The sequence below is a fragment of the Mustela nigripes genome, chromosome 16 (assembly GCF_022355385.1).
Source record: "Mustela nigripes isolate SB6536 chromosome 16, MUSNIG.SB6536, whole genome shotgun sequence".
In the NCBI taxonomy this organism is placed as follows: domain Eukaryota; kingdom Metazoa; phylum Chordata; class Mammalia; order Carnivora; family Mustelidae; genus Mustela; species Mustela nigripes.
The window spans coordinates 23,261,894-23,274,504 of record NC_081572.1 but is presented as its reverse complement, the minus strand read 5'-3'; positions in this window follow the sequence as shown (position 1 = coordinate 23,274,504).

Here is a 12,611-nt window from a genome sequence, read left to right as displayed (position 1 = left end):
TGTGGACAGAGAAGGATCAAGTGAATGGAGTTAAATGTAAACAGTGGTGAATCTGGGTGAAGGGTATACGGGAGCCTTCCTACTGCTTTCTGATCATCTTCCGTGGTAGAAATTTACCAAAATGGAAAGTTCTTAAAAAACCAAAAATGCAGAGGCGCCTGGGTGGCTCAGTGGGTTAAAGCCTCTGCTTGCGCCTCAAGTCATGGCCCCAGGTTCCTGGGATCGAGCCCCGCATCGGGCTCTCTGCTCAGTAGAGAGCCTGCCTCTCCCTCTCTCTCTGCCTGCCTCTCTGCCTACTTGTGATCTCTGTCTCTGTCAAATAAATAAATAAACTCTTAAAAAAAAAAAATGCAGGATGCCCGGGTGGCTCAATGGGCTAAGCTGCTGCCTTTGGCTGGGGTTGTGATCCCCGGGTTCTGGGATCCAGTCTGCCATGGGGCTCCTTGCACAGCGGGGAGCCTGTTTCTCTCTCTGCCTCTGCCTGCTGCTCTGCCTGCTTGTGTTCTTTCTCTGACAAATAAATAAATAAAATCTTTAAGAAAACCCAAAAAACAAAAAACAAAAGCAAAACCCCAAAATGCAGCTAGGGCCTCCATTCAAAGAAGAGAGACTCATTTTGACCTCAGTTGTTTCAAAATAGTCCTCTCAGGAGACACCATACTCTTCTACACTATATGGATGGTTCGATGAGGGTGTCAGACCTGGAGAAGCTAGAGAGCTGGTTAGGGTTTGGGTGATGGGCTCAGGATCCAAGACCTTGGTAGGAGGGAAACATTGGCCCAAATAGAACGCGGTGAAACATGGTAAGGCTCCATCAGTGTTAGTTAACTTGAGTTGAGTGAGATGAAATTTAAAAGGGTCAGGTGATATGTTTGGTATTTATCACTAAAAGCATGAACTCAGGAGGGATGGGAACTCATACTCCCAGAGAAGTAAGTTTGGTTGACCGAAACCTTGATATGCCAGCAAGATACAGAGGCTACTGTGATCTGTGGTTGCCATAGAAAAGTGATAGATTCTGAGCTGCATTAATACAGATAATTAATAATTAATAGAGATAATACAGTCTGTATTATCTGTATAATAATAACTGTATACAGATAATACAATCTCTGGAACAGGGGAGGTGAGAGTCTTTCCTCTGTCCTTTGCCCTTTGGACTTCATCTAAAGCATGCATTTTAGGCCGGGGGCAGTATTTACTCAGAAAGATCTTGCTCATGAAAAGAGGCACAAAGAAAGATATTAGTGAGATTTTGAAATGAGAGCCTTTGAGGAATGGCTGAAGGAATGAAGGGTGGTTCAACTCTCCAGGATTCCTCCTGGCTGCGTTCTAGACACTGGATTCGCATCTGAAACTGGGGAGAAGGTTTACACATTCTCCATCACTTCGCCAGGTGAAAATAGGACAGAGGGTTGGAAATTGCAGGGTGACAATATGAGAAATAATATTCTAAATATTAAACCAGTCTGAAAATAGAAAGGGGATACCTAGTGGGATAGTTGAGTTCCCTGTCATTGGAAGTATTCAAAGAAGGTATTTGCTAGGCTACTGTAATAAGAATTCTTTTTTTTTTTTTTTTAAGATTTTATTTATTTATTTGAGAGAGAGAGTGAGAGAGAGAATGAGAGGGGAGAAGGTCAGAGGGAGAAGCATACTCTCCATGGAGCTGGGAGCCCAATGTGAGACTCGATTCCAGGACTCCGGGATCATGACCCGAGCCGAGGCAATTGTTTAACCAACTGAGCCACCCAGGCGGCCATGTAATAAGGATTCTTGCAGCAGGAAGGACCGTGGGTTGAAGAGACTTCTCTCGTCTCTTGAACTCTGAAATTCTAGGCAATCATGTGTCTGCTTGGAAAAAACAACAACCCGCCAGCCTCATTACTCTGTGGTCCTTATTGTGTCACGTTTATTGCAACTGCCCACAAACCCATTGCTTTCATAAGGCTTCGGAAGACTGAACAAGGAGCCTCCTTTTGAGTGTTCTCTGCTTCTCTGCCCTGCCTCTAGTCCAATCTCCCATCTGCCTCTTGGTTGCATCTGCCCAGAACTCTCTGTATCTACTTCCACAATGGGGCTCCCCTTGAGAGAGTTCTGACAGTGAAAATTCTAGGGGATGTACCAGTTTCCCTATGCAGACTAGAGAGCGCACATTTGGCAATTCCTCCAGAGCACAATTCCTCCATTTGAGGAATGTAGTTGGGATCCTGGTGGCAGGAAGCAGGGCTGGAGGGTGTGGGTTCTAAACCCCAGTTGAAACCAACCTCCGAGGAAGGACTTCAAATCTGGAAAATCAAAGGGAAGGTAGAAAAACAGAGAGAAGAAATAGGCTCCCCTTCTCTTCCCCCCAATTCTTTTCTGTTTTAATCGAAGGAAGAATGATTAGTCAGCCGAGGACGGACGGGGTTAGAAAGCAGATGAGTTTTATCTGGCTGGGGTCTGCCTGAGCCGCAGCCATGTGACTACCTGGCTGACCTGGGGTCTCCATCATGTCCCTGCCTGTCCACAAGACGGATCAGGCTGCCCTTCTCTCGAACCACCCCCCCACCGTCATTCCAGGGGAGGACTGCTAGGATAATTATAGCCTACTTGTTTCTCTCCCTCTCTCCTACTCCTTGGGGTCCTAAAAAGATTTCTTTAACTTTCTCAGGGGACTGAGGAACTTCTCTCACACTGTGGCAAACGAGAATCTGGAAATTTCCCTCCAGCAGCAATAGGGAGATTCGATTCTGCAAAGTCATCCCTAATTTCCATCCCCTGTTAACTGGGCCAGGCTCTGTGTTTCATCTCATCTCGGCAACACACAGAGCCTGGCCCCATACACTCAGGCCCTCTCTAGCATCCGCAAGGCTGCTCCCCGCCCCGCGATCTTCCACAAGCTAGCAAAATCTCTCAGAGTGTCGATGAGCCCCCGGTAAACTGGGGAGAATTATACCTACTTCACAGAATTTTTCGAAGGTTCAAGGAAGTAAAAGACACAAGCTCTTAACCAGCGACTGGCAAAGGACAGGCTCAAAACACAGAAGCCGTTATTCCTGGGGCTCACATTCATCTGTACTTTGTGGACAAAACACAAGGAGCTGATAAAGGTTAGGGAGACACCGCAGGGAGGAGACTCAGAGAAGACAGGTTGAAGGCGTGAGTTCAGTTAAATGCAGGAAGGACACGTGGGGAGCCCCGGGGGGAGCTCAGTGGGCTAAGCGTCCAACTCCTGATCTCGGCTCAGGTCATGATCTCAGGGTCGTGAAATTGAGCCCCACTTGGGGCTTGGCGCTGGGCATGGAGCCTGCTTAACATTCTCCTTCTCTCCTCACTCCCTCTGCCCTTCCCCCCTTCTCCCCTCAAACAAACAAACAAACAAACAAAGGAGGGATGCAGAGAAGGAGAAAGAAGACTAGAAGAAGAAAGGGAACAGGTAGGCTCTCTGGAGAATGGCCTGCAGAGGACAGAAAGTTGGAACGGACAGAACGAGACAGAGCAGGGGGCAAGGGACAGACAGACAGCAGATGGGAAAGGAAGGTGGAATGGCAAAGATGTGGGGCGGGGGGCGGCCGGGGGAGAGACCCCAGCTGGTGTGAGACAGACAAGAGGTGCTGGAGAAGATAGACAGAAGGAAAGGAGCCCACTGATGAGGGGGCGGTGGTCAAAAGGAGAGAGGGAAGCAGGGGCAGGACAGACAGACCGAGAGCGAGTGGGGAAGAGCATGAGACGGACAGACAGATGGCAGGGACAAGAGGGTGCCCCGGGTTGCCTGCATTCTGCTGTGTTTACCAGCTAATTGAGTTAAATTGTTGTCAGAGATGTAATTAAAGGGTAGAGAGAGCTCTCTGGCAGGCCCGAAACAGATGGAGGGGGCTTTAATTGGTAATTAAATTCTTCCCTGGCAGCTGAGGAAGGAGCTTGTGCTTCAGCCTCACAAGGCCACGGGTGGCCTTCCCCCCTCTCTTGGCCCCTCTCAGGGGCTCTTTGGGGAGGGGGCTGGGCTGCGCACACCAGCAGCCTGGCAGGCTGGGTAACTGCGGGAGAATCCCAAAGCAGCCTCCCACCCCCACCCCCCAGCCCGCCCCGCTGGCTCAGCTCCCAGGGGCTCACCCAGGCAAGCCCACCCCGGGCCTGCCCCTTCCCGACCTCTCTGCTCCCACCCACCCAGCTAGCATTGACCAGTGGATTCCTTCGTGGCCCTTCGCACGTCACCTGGGATCCCAGGAAAGAATAACGGGCTCACAGGTTGGCTCGCGAAGGGTTAGCTGGTTCCGTCGGGGGCCCCCGGGCAGACCCATCTGTTGGCATGGCTCCCGTGAGCCTCTCAGCATCTGCCCCCCTCCCCGCTGCCCTCCCTGCCAGGAGCCACTGTGCTAGAGATGCCATTCTGCCTGGCACATCAGAGTCTGGCGCTGACTCGGCACCCGTCCTCCCTTGCCCCCTCCCCTGCCCCCTCCCCCACCCTCCTGCTCCCCGGCAGCGAATGAGACAGGATGGGATCAGCAGCCTTCATGGGCAGGTTGTTTCTACTCTCTGAGATGTGAGCATTTACACTAATCAGCTTTCAAGTCCAAATCTCAGTCTGACCCGCATTTCATTGGAGAAGAACCCTGGGGACAGCAGATTGCCCCGAACCCCGGATATTCTCGACTTGTTCCACTTCAGAAAGAGATAAGTACCAAGACAGCCAAGAGGCCCGGCTTTTAAAAAGAAAGCTGAAAGGGAAGATCCGCAGAAAGCAAATCCAAGACAGACATTGTGGAGTTACTATAAAACGCATGGCTGCCCGCGAGGCCGGAATCCGGGGTGGTTCTGAGAAGAGCCAGCTTGGCGCTGGAGGCCCTAGGAAGGGTCCTGGGGAATCCTTCTCTTATTATAGCTCAGCTGATCAGACAAAAGTTCTTTGTCTTGCTTTGGGCTCTGTGGGGCCCAGAGAGTCATGGAGGAGCTTAGAGGGGCTTCTGAGAAGGGCCGGAGGAATGACAGAAAGGTTCAGGAGGCACAAAGCCCCACTGTGTGGATTTTCACTTGGTTCTTGGAGGTCCGCCTTGCTCTTCTTTTTTTTTTTTTTTTTTAAAGATTTTATTTATTTATCAGAGAGAGAGGAGAGAGCGAGCACAGGCAGACAGAATGGCAGGCAGAGGCAGAGGGAGAAGCAGGCTTCCTGCTGAGCAAGGAGCCCGATGTGGGAGCAAGGAGCCTGATGTGAGACTCGATCCCAGGATGCTGGGATCATGACCTGAGCCGAAGGCAGCTGCTTAACCAACTGAGCCACCCACGCGTCCCAGCCTTGCTCTTCTTAATTCAGGCCCACATAGGCTGTTCTTTGGGCCAGGAACTGTGATCCCTGCCCTCCTGTCCTCATCCCCAGACTATCCTAAGGCCAGGATCCTGCCCTCCTCTCTTCAGGACGCTAACCCTCACCCCACGGCTCCTGTGCCAGGATACCCACGTGGCTAGCTCAATTCCCATGCCCTCCCAAGGCTGAAATGCAGAGGCCAAGGACCACAGCCGCTTCACTCACCGCTGTCTCCCTTACCAGGTGCTGAGTCCATTTTTGTAAACTTAAAGAATAAGCCCGGGGCGCCTGGGTGGCTCAGTGGGTTAAGCCGCTGCCTTCGGCTCAGGTCATGATCTCAGGGTCCTGGGATTGAGTCCCGCATCGGGCTCTCTGCTCAGCGGGGAGCCTGCTTCCTTCTCTCTCTGCCTGCCTCTCAGTGTACTTGTGATTTCTCTCTGTCAAATAAATAAATAAAATCTTTAAAAAAAAAAAAAAAAAAAAAAGAATAAGCCCAGAACAGTCAGCATGGAGGCAAGCTCTGGAAGCTGTTGGTAAAATTATGTAGGTGCGAGGGTTATGGATGCAGCAAGGATTGAGGTTAGCTGTAGGGAAGAACTTAAAAAAAAAAAAAAAAGTCTTTCTATATTTGCTAAGAAAAAAAGAGAAAATCTCTTTAGAAAAAAAAAAAAAGGAAAAAAAAAAAGAAAGAAAGAAATAGAAAGAAGAAAAAATAAAAGAGAGAGAAGACAAAGTCAGGGATGCCTGGCTGGCTCAGTGGGTGGAGCCTGCATTTAACTTGGCATTGGGGGTTTGAGTCCCATGTTGGGCATGGAGATTAAATAGTAAAATAAATAGTAAAGGGGCGTCTGGATGGCTCAGTGGGTTAAGCCTCTGCCTCTGGCTCGGGTCATGATCTCAGGGTCCTGGGATCAAGCCCCACATCAGGCTTTCTGCTCAGCTGGGAGCCTGCTTCTCCCTCTCTCTGCCTGCCTCTCTGCCTACTTGTGATCTCTGTCAAATAAATAAATAAATAAATAAAAATTAAATAATAAAATAGATTGTAAAATAAATTAAAAAGAGTAAAGTAGTAAAATATATTTTAAAATAGTAAAATTTATTTATTTATTTAATATTTTATTTATTTATTTGACAGCAGAAGGAAGAGGCTTTAACTCACCAAGCCACACAGGCGTCCCAGTGAAATAAATTAAAAAAAATTTTTTTTAAAAGAAAGGAGACAAAGTTGAGTTGATGGCTCCATTTCTACTGCAGACAGCCAGGAGAGTGAATTTCATGGTTCCCAAGCACCAGAACCCCTCCCCCAGTGGAGATTTTTAAATCAGTAAATTTAGGGGCAGGGACAAGAAATTGTATTTTTAAAAAATCTTCCTAGTAATTCTAAAGATTGGCAAATTTAGAAACCACTAGATTAAGTGCCAGGCTTCTCTCAGCTACAAATATTTGTTTTTCTTTCCTTTTGCTTGCTGCTCCCTCCATATCACCCCCCTCGTAAGAATGAATCAGCCCTACTGATTCTAATAAACCTGGGAGAGAGCAAGCCTTGGGAATACTGACTCCTGTATCTCACAGAACCTGGACAAATGTAGGAGTGAAACATGCTTTGCTGCCTGGGTCCTTTCAACCCAAGCCAAATGAAGTTATGATCCCCGGTGACCACACTCTACTTTCCCTGTCGAAAAGACCAAACTGAAAATGGATATGATTTTAACCCTGGTTTAGCAGCCCTATCCCACAAAACATTACTGAAATACAAAAAAAATGTCAAAGTCAGGAGGTGTCTGGCTGGCTCAGTCTGATGAACACACAACTTTTGATCTCGGGGTTGTGAGTTCAAGTCCCACATTGGGTGTAGAGATTACTTAAACAAATAAATTAATTAATTAAAAAATTGTCAGGGCACCTGGGTGGCTCAGTCGGCTGGGTGTGACTCTTGATCTCAGCTTGGGTCCAGATCGCAAGGTCATGATCTCTGGAGTCATAGGATCAAGCCCCATGTTGGGCTCTGTGCTAGGCAAGGGAGTCTACTTGAGTGTGCTCTCTCTTCCTCTCTGGCCAGCCCTCCCCTCTCTCTCTGGAAGATAAATAAGTCAATCTTCGAAAAAACATATTTAAAACAAAATAAAACTTGTCAAAGTTTGGGGCGCCTGGGTGGCTCTGTCAGTTGAGCGTTTGCCTTCTGCTCAAGTCATGGTCTCAGGGTCTAGGGATCGAGCCCTGCATCGAGCCCCACGCTCACTGGGGAGTCTGCTTCTCCCCCTGCCTGCCACTCTGCCTGCTTGTGCTCTCTCTCTCAAGTAAATAAATAAAATCTTAAAAAAAAAAAAAATGGTCAGGGTCAGGGACCACTGGAGCTGAGGGCTGAGCCCTGCATTTGATTTCCGGTGTCTGCCTCTCCTGTTGGGAATCTGCCCCACTACAGATGGATGAAGTCCACTGGGCTTCCCCCACATGGCTCCCCACATGGGCATCTCTCTTTGCCCAAGTCACATCCCTTCTCCCAGGAGATGGGGGGGTGGTGACAGTTGTGGCTGGGGAAGCCAGGAAAGGAGGTCAGTGGCATTCCCCATTCCGCCACTCCCACTCTCCCCCACATGCAACCTCAGCCCTCTCCTGCCTCCAGACGTCCTGGGGTCGGAACATCCCTAAGGGCCTTGCCTTCAGAGGCTTCGGGGGCCCTCGGGGTTAAGGAACTCCCCCAGCCCCTCAAAGAAGACTTGCAGCAAGACAAGGCCGAATTCAGTGGTAAAGCCCAAGTCTTTATTGTTCTGCATTTCCCTTCTGTCTGCTCTTGTGGCCTGTTATTGAGAGCAGCAGAATTTAGAGCTGGAATAAATCTCAGCTTCTCTGCCTGCTTGTGATCTCTCTGTCAAATAAATACATAAAATCAGGGCGCCTGGGTGACTCAGTGAGTTAAAGCCTCTGCCTTTGGCTCCGGTCACGATCCCAGAGTCCTGGGATCGAGCCCCGCATCAGGCTCTCTGCTCAGCAGGGAGCCAGCTTGCCTTCCTCTCTCTCTGCCTGCCTTGCTGCCTACTTGTGATCTCTGTCAAATAAATAAATAAATAACCTTTAAAAATGCATAAAATCTTAAAAAAAAAAAAAGTGCAGAGTCTGTTTGTCCCTCCCTGCCCCACCCTGCCGCCGCGTTGTGTTCGCTCTCTCTCAAATAGATAAATAAATAAATAATCTGAAGTATAAGGCAGCTAAGGTCCAGAAAGCTAAAAAAATGGCTGAGGGTCACAGGACTAAACTCCTCCTGATCCCTGACCTCTAGATGCTACACTGTGACTCTTGGTTGGTCTGCACGAGGCAGCTGGGGGTAGGGGGCATACCCGAAATCATCACAGAGAGAACCAAGACCACGGCTCTGGGGAATAGATCAGCCATGGATAATGTTCAAATAAAGGGTCAAAAGGTTTTGCAGCCATTCCTTACTGGGCACCCACTTGGTGCTTCTCCTTACTCTTCATGGGAAAAAACAACGACCCAAATTATAAGACTTCGGACTCAAACTCAAAGAGCCGTCTTTTCTTTCTTTCTTTTTTTTTTAAGATTTTATTTATTTATTTGAGAGAGAGATCACAAGCAGGCAGAGCAGCAGGCAGAGAGAGAGGGTGGGGAGCAGGCTCCCCACTGAGCAGAGAGCCCGATGCGGGGCTCGATCCCAGGACCCTGAGATCATCCTGAGTGGAAGGCAGAAGCTTAACCACTAAGCCACCCCACCTCTTTGGTGCCCCCAAAGCCGTCTTTTCAACCAACCTCATTCACATCCTCAGGGAGCGATGGCTCCCTATTCCTGGCTAGGATCTCAGGAGGCACCCTCTGCTGCCCCCTGCCCCCTGCCCCAAGTCTATCTCCCAGACCTGCTGGAAGACCGGGGGTGATGCACTCTCCCTTGTCTGGGGGGGAGGGCAGGAAGGAGCTGGGAAAGAACAAGCCCTTTCAGAAGACTCCAAGAGCGATGATTTCAGCGGTTGTTCTATTTTCTACCTGGGTAAGGAGCAAGGAGAGAATGAGGCGGGTGCCAAGTAAACGAGCTTGATCTTCTAGAACCCAGGATCCTGGCTCTGGCTCTGTCACTGACTGGGTGGGCCTCTTCTCCTCCCTAGACATCAGTTTCCCCATCTGTACAATGAAGGTGAGAACTGATGCTTTCCAGAATCTCTTCCTTTTAAAAGTTCATAGATCACTGAGGGGGAATGTGTAGGTGACCGTCCAACAATGTTTTCCCCCACTCCTACATCCCACTCTTTCCTGCTTCAGAAAGACCCTTTCCTTGTCCTTCTGAAGATGCTTCCCACTCTAGAGACGATACGTTCTAGAGACAACGCCCTCCCTCTGATTTCTCTGCACATGGAGAGGAGCCACGAAGTCTCCCAGGACTGCCTTGGGGCTGTCTCAGGCCAGGCAGCTGGTCTTCTGTTTCCTAGCGATTCTTTGTGTCTGCATTTCTTCCCAAGGAGCTGGGGTCACAGTGCCAAGGAGAAGGAATGAGAGTGGGGTGGGGGAGGTCATCTTTTTTTCCCCTAGCCTCTGCCCATCTCTCCCTGCCCAGTTTCTCTCCATGGAGGTGGCAGCCTAATCCCGTGGCCCCCAGCCTGTCCCACAGCTTCTCACTCCACTGTTTTCCCCTCCCCAGAAGGAAAATGGGTCACACTCAGCAAAGGGCCGTTATTGCCAACCTGGCCCGGCTGCTGCCTGATAGAGCCCAGCCCTCCCCCGCCAGATCTCATTAAGGGGTCGCCACTTGTGCTTCCCAGCCGCCCCCCATCCATCTTTGGCTACGGATGACAGACTGGGCCCGGGGGCTGATGTCCGGCAGGTGACAGGGTTAATGGCAGAAGGGGGCAGAGGGCAGAGGCCAGCCGACTCACAGTGGCGGGAGGGCAGCCTGGGGAGGCCCTGGGTCCATTCCAGCTGGGCAGCCCCTCAAATTACAGCACCTGGGGGAGAGATGAGTCCCGGACCCATCCATCCCCGGGGAAGCAAGGTGGGCAGTATCGGTCATCTTGGGAGCAGATGGTAGAAGGAGAGAATGTTAGCCTGGGAAAAAGAGGATGAAGAAGCCTGCGGGGGGGTGGGTGGAGAAGGGAAAAAAAAATCCCCATAGGATAAAGTAGATAGTCTATAAAAAGCCACTATGTATATGGGCTCAGTGAAAACAATGACCTCTGGGGTCCCTGGATGCTCTTTGGCAAGAAACCCCATCTTGCTGACGTGTATGAAGCCAGGTGAGTGTTTTGGACCTGGTGCCCATCACTCATTGCTTTCATCCCAGTTGCCTGTTACAGTAGCCCAGCACCGCGGTTAGGAGCAAGGTTCCAGAGTTAAACAATGTGGGTCCAAATCCTATTCCAGTCCTCCCTCCCTGTGCGAGCCCAGGTAAGTTACTCAACCTCTCTGAGCCTGATTTTCTCCCTCTGTGCAATATAACTCTAGAACCACTGGCTCACAGGAGGAGGCAATTACGTGATGCTGGTCCACTGTGTGCCTGCGGTACAGGCTAGGTTCTCCTGGGAGGAGTAGGGCCTGGGTGCTCCTGGGAGAAGCAGCCTCTTTGCACTATTGCATTAACTATGTGGCTTCCCATCCAGCCCCAGGTTTTTCCCAGGCCTTCTGCCTCAGGACCTCCCCTCGTGTGACCTCCAGCATGTTCGTGATCACCCCCAGCCTGCTCTCCTCATTCCCAGAAAGCTGCTGAATGAATGCTGCTGCTTTGGGGGCAACCGCCCCCCTCACTGCTCCCAGAGAGGAGGCCCCACAGTGGCAAGGGTTAGTCCCTCTGGGCCTTTGAAGCCTGCAAAAGGGAGGGGTTGCCCTGTGCTCCTGACCTGGGGGGACCAGGCTCAGCCCCCCCACCTCCCGCCGTGGGAGGAGAGCCAGGAACAATGGGCAGTGGAGGGCTGGTTCCAACGCTGGCCAGCTGGCAGTCAGGCGAAGGGGTGGGGCAGAGGTGGGAGCATGCCCTCCCCAAAGCCAGCAGAAAGTCCTTCAAGAGAGCTGACAGTGGCTAGGGTCCCCCTGGGGGGCCCCGGATATTGAGGGTATCCTCTGGAGAGGAAGAGAGGGGTCACTGTAATGTCCCCTCCTGGACAGAAGTTGTCCAGAGCCCTCCCACAGGGATTGCAGGGAGCCCCTCCTCAGTTCCAAAGGCCCCCCTCAAAGTGTACCCCAGTCTCAGGGTGGGTAAAGGAGCCAAGGAGCACTGTTCTGCCCTGCTTCCAGAGCCTGGATGGAATGGTTCCCCCGGGTGCTGATCGCCTCCATTAGGTCCTCAATCTTGCGAGGATAATGCATGGCCCAGGCTGGGCTAGGGGAGGAGGCCCCACCGGCAGGGCGCCGGGAGGCAGGATGCAGGGGCCTGAGCAGAATACCAAGCAGCCAGCCTGGGCCTGTGTCTGCCCTGGTGGCCAGCAAACCTGGGGCTGGGCCAGGAAAGACATGGTCGGGGGGGTGGGGGGGGGGGGGGGGGCAAACCGCCCCCCCCCGCGCCTCCTCTGTGTCCTCTTGCCAACTCCACCACCTCCCTACCGTGGTTGAACTCCCAGAGCCTGTCTCTGGGAGATCTCGCCTCCCAAGGCCATCGTCCCTGTGTGGTGCCAGGGTCCTGGGTGGCAGGAAAAGTCTTCATCTGACCCACCCAACCGGACCCGAGTCCTGCCCAGCTCAGAGCCTCTGAGGATGACCTACAAAGACCAAAAGAAAAAAACCCCTTCGTGGGTGTGGGAAGACTCAGAACATAAGAATGTTCTCCCTCTCATTATCTATCCACAATTGTCAAATGAAACCAACCCTGATGCGTTCTTCCAAAGTGAGTCTTGCTATGATGTGGCCATGCTCGTTGTTAAATTCAGTCCCCTTTGGGACGTTGCTGTCTTTGTGTCTTTGGCAGCTCTTTTTTTTTTTTTTTTTTGCAAAGTTTACAGAGCTCCCGAAGAGGGAGGGGACCCGAAACGGTTGCCCTGGCTTGGGCAGCTCTAATAGTTCACCCCAGCCGAACCTCTTCTTTTTCCTTCCTTCCGTTGGGAAAGCCCTTTATACCGCTGTGTGTGTGAGAGCACTGTGTGGATGACAGAGCCTTGCTCTCCTCGGGGCACATCTGGCTGCCACCACCCCACCCCAACCCCACCAGGCCGGGTAGGAACGCAGGGGTTACTACCCCTGGAAGGCAGGGTAGCCTGATGGTTGTGGGCTTGGGCCCTGGATTCAGATGAATCCAAGTCGTAAACCACATCCCTGCTTCCCAGCTGTGTGGCCTCTGGCAGGCTTCTGCATTTCCAGGAGCCTGAGCTTCCTTACCTACCAAGTGGGGATTAAACTAGTA